This window comes from Schistocerca cancellata, chromosome 5 (assembly GCF_023864275.1).
Source record: "Schistocerca cancellata isolate TAMUIC-IGC-003103 chromosome 5, iqSchCanc2.1, whole genome shotgun sequence".
Lineage (NCBI taxonomy): Eukaryota > Metazoa > Arthropoda > Insecta > Orthoptera > Acrididae > Schistocerca > Schistocerca cancellata.
This window is the reverse complement of record NC_064630.1, coordinates 192,089,744-192,095,743: the sequence shown is the minus strand read 5'-3', so window position 1 is coordinate 192,095,743 and position 6,000 is coordinate 192,089,744.

The window sequence follows — 6,000 nt, the reverse complement described above, 5'->3', positions numbered from 1 at the left end:
CTCTGTTGGTGGTTTCCATCTGGGAATTCTGTTTGATTCTGAGCCAGTACTGATCAGGAAGTATTGATTTGTTTAGTTTTCTAAGACATACAGTCTACTACTGTCATTCTGAAATTGGGCAAAACTAGTTTGACCCGTGTGTTTTAGCTGTGAGTGACTTGAGAGTACAGTATGTCTTGTGTTAAATTGGCTTCTCATGGATGTGGGCAATGTGATGCACCAAGAATGCACTGGCAGCAGTCATTGTTGTCTGTCATATCTATGAATTGTCATTGCTGTAGAACAGCAAAACATCTGTCGGCCACGAGTAATTTGCATTCCATTGTTTTGCTTTCATGTTAGATCGTTTCCAACTGTAACTGAGGAAGTGATTTGATGAGCTATACATCTACACTGAAAATTAGATGATGACATAGTAACTGTACCCACAGAAAGCTAGCTTGCAATTGACTATGTCTTTGTGGAAATGGCTACCGTATTTATAGACTTGGTGATCAACAGATTACTATTAGACACACATGAGAGGCTGATCAAAACAATTATCAATACAGCTGATCAAGTGAGGAAGGTACTCAAGCAACCAGAATAATGTGATATAGGAATCTGTAATAATTCTTTCCACACTCAAAGAATAGAGCAAAATAATAAAGACAGAACATACAGAATAATGTATTATGGACAAAACAGTAACAGCAATGCACCTTCAAAATATTGGCATGACATGCCTGGGAGAAGCAGCAGATACACACTACACAGATCCAGGTACAAAACAGATGGATACTGCCAGAAAAATTATAGGGTTTCTGACAAAAGAAACCTAGATGAGCAAACTTATATAGATCATATGCTGCGTACTGTCGAATATCGTTGTTGAGAACACCAATGCCATACCAGGTTTCAGCAAGTTAACTGGTCAGCAGTCACAGAACATTGCCTAATGGGATTGCATGGAATGGACTGTAATCACACCAAGGTTCTGACACAGACATCCAAATTCTGGGACTGTGTCATTAAGGAATCTATTGAGATTTGAGTAAGGGAACTTGCTAATAAATCATGATAGCGGGTACACACTTAGCAAGGCATGGGACACCATTATAAGAATGGTCAAGGAGAGGGATGAAATACTAGACAATGAACTGGCTTCGGGGGCAGGCAGAGGAGCAGCGGAGGTGCCTCCAGCACATGCATCAGGGTGCAAACCTAGGACGGAACACTGAGTCAGAGGGAGAAGTGGTGGCACAGACAGCCAATGGAGTGGTCAATGAGAAGGAGAGGGGGAGGAGATAGAAGCAAGGGACCAGCGCCCCATCAGTCAGTTCATCAGCGAACATGCTGATGGCAACACTGTCATTTGCCGAAATATTGTGCCCACTGGACAGCAACATCTGGCAGTTCACCCATGAACTATTTCCCTGAATGGTGTCTGTCAATAACTTGATACAGACTTTTGCACCAGAATATAAATCACCCTCCTGAACCCTACGTAGCACTGTACAGTCTATACGGAAATTATTTGTACTTGTGGTGTTGTTGTTTTAACTTCACATTTATTATTCACCACAGAAATCATAGAGTACATGTATGGGCACAAAAGAATACTAATATCAGAGTCCCTGAAAATACTTTTGCAAGATGTCAGATAACCAAATTTAGATAATATTGTTCCTGCACTCTTTTGAAGAATAAATTTAAGATTGTAGCAATGTCCTAGAACATAATGGTGTAAGACAGTACTGAGTGACAGTGTGAAAAACATGCAGGCAGAACTAAGATTTGTGGTTAACTTAGCCATGTGATGGTACAGCTTCAGGTGGTTAGAAATCTCTTCATGGGATTGAGGTTATGTACAAGTGAGACTTTTTTGAAAATAGAAATGACACAAAACTAGCAATTTAAATGGAAAATTCAATCAAAAAACTAATAAATCATGAGACAGAATTTACAAGCAGTACTTCCATGATGATAAAATTTAGTACTGCTGATAGATAGATACAAAATTATACAACACTACATATCCTAGTGTTTAGAACTATAGACTTCTTTCTCTGAGGAGAGGAGAGGGGAGGGGATATGTTGAAGAAGGTTAAAGAGGAAGAGCAGATCACTCACTCAGACCCCATGATGGAAGGGACCTACCTTTTGTGAAGATGAGGGGATACAAAAATCGTTCTGTCTGTTGGCAATACTAAATATATTGTCCCCTGGAGGTAAACTCTGGTAAGCTATCCTACCCCATAATTTTAAATATGTGTATGTTATCAGCAAAAAGATGAATGTACACAGAAGTCATCCAAACATTGTACCTCATAATTGAACATCCTGTACTGCTTTTATCACAGCAAAAATCATTATACTGGTTCAGGAACACAATGTAATTTGTTTCTACACTTAAGAACTACAAATCAAATTGTTTGTCGGTATTTTGGTTGCTTCTAACAAATGGTGACAAGATAAATGTATGTATATTTACAAAAAAACTTTAGCTTCACTGTATAAGGAATTTTGAAGCAGTGTCACAGGATTACTCAGTGTCACTGTGTGTTTTTTTTTTATTTTTTTTTATTTAAAGTGTAGCTGTCAGTCCATCAATTACACAGAAAATCTTTTAACTGAAGATACTGGAGGGGTAAAACTTACTTCACAGCTTCAAAAATCACATCAAGTTAACACATGCTTCATTTCCTTGCTATTTTGAAGTGTGCAGATGTACACAGGCATCTTTTTAGGTGTAAAAACATATTATTTGCTGAAAGTATACTTTTTCTTACCTGCTGCCCACAAATTTTGCCATGAAATTGTTATTTTATGTTTTGTCATATAAGTGAGACTTTAATCAATAACTATCAGCATCAAATTCTGATTTCATGTGGTAGTCATATGAACACACTTTAATTTTTCACAGTACATTAATTCATTATGAGAAGAAATTAATTAACATTATTTCAATTATGTGAATTATTTGTCATACCTTCCTTTTCATGTGTATCAAGTCCTTTAGCAAATTCAGAGTAGCCTCCTAACTGTGACAGCCAAGCAGAAGCTACATCTCCTCTCAATCCTACAAGCTGATGCAGTTGTAGGGGTGTCAAAGTTATCATGATTGCTGCAACAAAGGATTATGCATTGTACTGTAGACATTCATTTTTATAGGGCTGTCATGTCACAACAAACTAAGTTAATAAATAACAACATCAGAGAAATGCATCCTTTTTTTATTTAGATAGCTTGGACTTACAAAGCTTCTTCTTTGAGGATTAAATGTTGCAGGATGCTTAGCCTTTAAGTTGAATACATAGAAAAAAAAATGCCACAAATCATAAGAACAGGGAACAGTAGGCCAAGTGTGATCACAATAACAGAATGTTGCATTAGTTAGCAGTAGTAGTTGTTAATAGTTTTATTCATCCACATGTCCCATTTACAAGAATATTGGACATACCTTGCTATCACAATTTAAGAGAACCGAAACATAGTAATTCACATAAACATACATTTACAAACTAACAGGTCTAGTGTGACAAGAATGGGACATGTCATGACCTTATAGCATGAACCGTCCTGTCATTTTCTTGAAATGATTTAGGGAAACCACAGAAAAGCAAAATCAGGATGAGTGGATAAAGATTGGACCCTCCACCCTCCCAGATACAAGACAAATCTATTGAAAAAAGTGCTGCTTCATTTGGTTTACCCCTAGTACACAATACAGTTTTACAAGTAAGTTAGTTGATAATGAAAAAAGCTAATCTGCATCTACATCTATTCTCTGCAAACCATCATGAGGTGCATGGCAGAGAGTACTTCCCACTGTACCAGTTATTAAGGTTTCTTACTGTTTCATTCACGTACAGAATGTGGGAAGAATGATATTTGAATGCCCCTGTGCCACAATGTTCATTCATTACTCACTCCCAGTTACTGCACATACTGCACACACTATACACACATTGGTTCATAACACTACACATACCATCGGGTGATGCCAGGAACGTTTTGTGCCATGCAACTTTCCTTTTGCTAGCTTCAAAAACTGAGTCAGACATCATTCCTCTACAACGAGTGAGATTTGAGTTCAGAAGGACAATATGGTGTTAGTACTATACACTGCATAGTTTTGGGAGCAAGTTTTTCCAGAAGAGGAAAAAAAAAGAAAAAGAAGGAAAGATATAGAGTGAAAGTGTTGTGTGGAATTTCAGAAGTTTTATTATTGTTATTATTATTTGTGCTACACTTTTTACTAAAACCCCTCTCTGTGTAATCTAAATAAACCTTCATTGCATAGAATGTTTGGGTTAAAAGCTACTCTTTAACTGCATTTTTAAACAAGTTTGTTTCAGTAGTGTTTTGGTCGCATTTGATTGCACAGTTGGACCATAATGATCCAAGTGGAATTCTCGACATTTTGAGAAAACTAGAGAAACATGTTTGTGTTTGTTTGAGGGAAATGAGTCACTTTTTACAGTTTAATCTTTAATGAAATGTTGACTAATATGTTAAAATAAATAATTAAGTGATAATTAATTGAAACCCTCAGCTGCCAACAGGTGTTGTTGATATACCTCGACGGGGACAGTTGAAAATGTGTGCTCCGACTGGGACTTGAACCCCTGATCTCCTGCTTACATGGCAGACTCTCTATCCATCTGAGCCACCGAGGACACAGATAACTAGCGTGACTGCAGGGACTTCTCCCTTGCATGCTTCCCATGAGACTCACATTCCCAACTGTCCACAATCTACATACGTAATGTACCTAATAGATATTTACCCATCCACTCATTACTCATGCACACTAAGGTGATGATTCCCATAAGAGATTGGGCAACCTGTGGGCATTCGCACAGAGGTATATCAACAACACCTGCATTCGCAAGAGGTATATCAACAACACCTGTATGCAGCTGAGGGTTTCAATTAATTATCATTTATTCTAGAGAAGCTGCATGGTCATCAACGGTATTCTGTTCTTTCAGGAACATTTACTCTATAGTCATATATATACACTCCCGGAAATTGAAATAAGAACATTGTGAATTCATTGTCCCAGGAAGGGGAAACTTTATTGACACATTCCTGGGGTCAGATACATCACATGATCACACTGACAGAACCACAGGCACATAGACACAGGCAACAGAGCATGCACAATGTCGGCACTAGTACAGTGTATATCCACCTTTCGCAGCAATGCAGGCTGCTATTCTCCCATGGAGACGATCGTAGAGATGCTGGATGTAGTCCTGTGGAACGGCTTTCCATGCCATTTCCACCTGGCGCCTCAGTTGGACCAGCGTTCGTGCTGGACGTGCAGGCCGCATGAGACGACGCTTCATCCAGTCCCAAACATGCTCAATGGGGGACAGATCCGGAGATCTTGCTGGCCAGGGTAGTTGACTTACACCTTCTAGAGCACGTTGGGTGGCACGGGATACATGCGGACGTGCATTGTCCTGTTGGAACAGCAAGTTCCCTTGCCGGTCTAGGAATGGTAGAACGATGGGTTCGATGACGGTTTGGATGTACCGTGCACTATTCAGTGTCCCCTCGACGATCACCAGTGGTGTACGGCCAGTGTAGGAGATCGCTCCCCACACCATGATGCCGGGTGTTGGCCCTGTGTGCCTCGGTCGTATGCAGTCCTGATTGTGGCGCTCACCTGCACGGCGCCAAACACGCATACGACCATCATTGGCACCAAGGCAGAAGCGACTCTCATCGCTGAAGACGACACGTCTCCATTCGTCCCTCCATTCATGCCTGTCGCGACACCACTGGAGGCGGGCTGCACGATGTTGGGGCGTGAGCGGAAGATGGCCTAACGGTGTGCGGGACTGTAGCCCAGCTTCATGGAGACGGTTGCGAATGGTCCTCGCCGATACCCCAGGAGCAACAGTGTCCCAAATTTGCTGGGAAGTGGCGGTGCGGTCCCCTACGGCACTGCGTAGGATCCTACGGTCTTGGCGTGCATCCGTGCATCGTTGCGGTCCGGTCCCAGGT